Source organism: Calonectris borealis, unplaced genomic scaffold (genome assembly GCF_964195595.1).
Source record: "Calonectris borealis unplaced genomic scaffold, bCalBor7.hap1.2 HAP1_SCAFFOLD_294, whole genome shotgun sequence".
Taxonomy (NCBI): domain Eukaryota; kingdom Metazoa; phylum Chordata; class Aves; order Procellariiformes; family Procellariidae; genus Calonectris; species Calonectris borealis.
In genome coordinates this window covers 32,501-33,217 of record NW_027441677.1, presented here as the reverse complement: position 1 = coordinate 33,217, position 717 = coordinate 32,501, and positions in this window count along the sequence as shown.

The window sequence follows — 717 nt, the reverse complement described above, 5'->3', positions numbered from 1 at the left end:
CAGCCGAATGCAGACAGCCGGGGGGTCTCGAGTCGGCCGCGGCTTGCCCCGGCCCCCGAGGGCCCGGTGATGGTGCAGGCGGGGCGGCGGCGCCTCGTCCTCTTTTTTGCTGGCGCGAGTCCTGGTAGCAGGAGGGCTCGCTGGGAAGGTCTGCACTCGTACGGGCGAGGTGGCGGCGCCTCGCCCTTCCAAACTTCTCCAGCCCTAAGCTGGAGCCCGCGCAAGCGGGAAGAAAAGGGCGGCCGGTCCCTGCGGCCGGCAGCCGAAGGCAAGTGGCCGCGGGCGTCGAGCCTTGAGCGGCTTTTCCCGGCCCCCGTTACCCGGGGATGGCACGGGTGAGGCGCGGTGCCTCTTAGTCTTCTTCGGCCTTCTCCTCCCCCGGGGTAAGCGGTTCCCCGGGGCGCAGGGCAAAGACCGGTACCGGTGGCCGGCACTCGAACGCTGGAAGACCGGGGGAGTCGAGCCTGCCGCGGCTTTCCCTCGGTCCCGTCGACCTCGCTCAAGGGAATCGATGCGCGGAGCGGGTGGCCGGCGGCACCTCCCGCTCCCCCCCTTCAGTCGACCCAGACCCGCAGGCAGCGCCTGCAGAGGTGTTCCTGGGCGCGTCGGAGACGCTTCACGGCGGGCCGGCTCTGCCGGTGACCAGGCCGCCGTTGCGGCTCTCCGGAGACGCTGCCCCCTCGCTCGCACGCAGAGCCCCGCGTTCCGCCGCCCGCC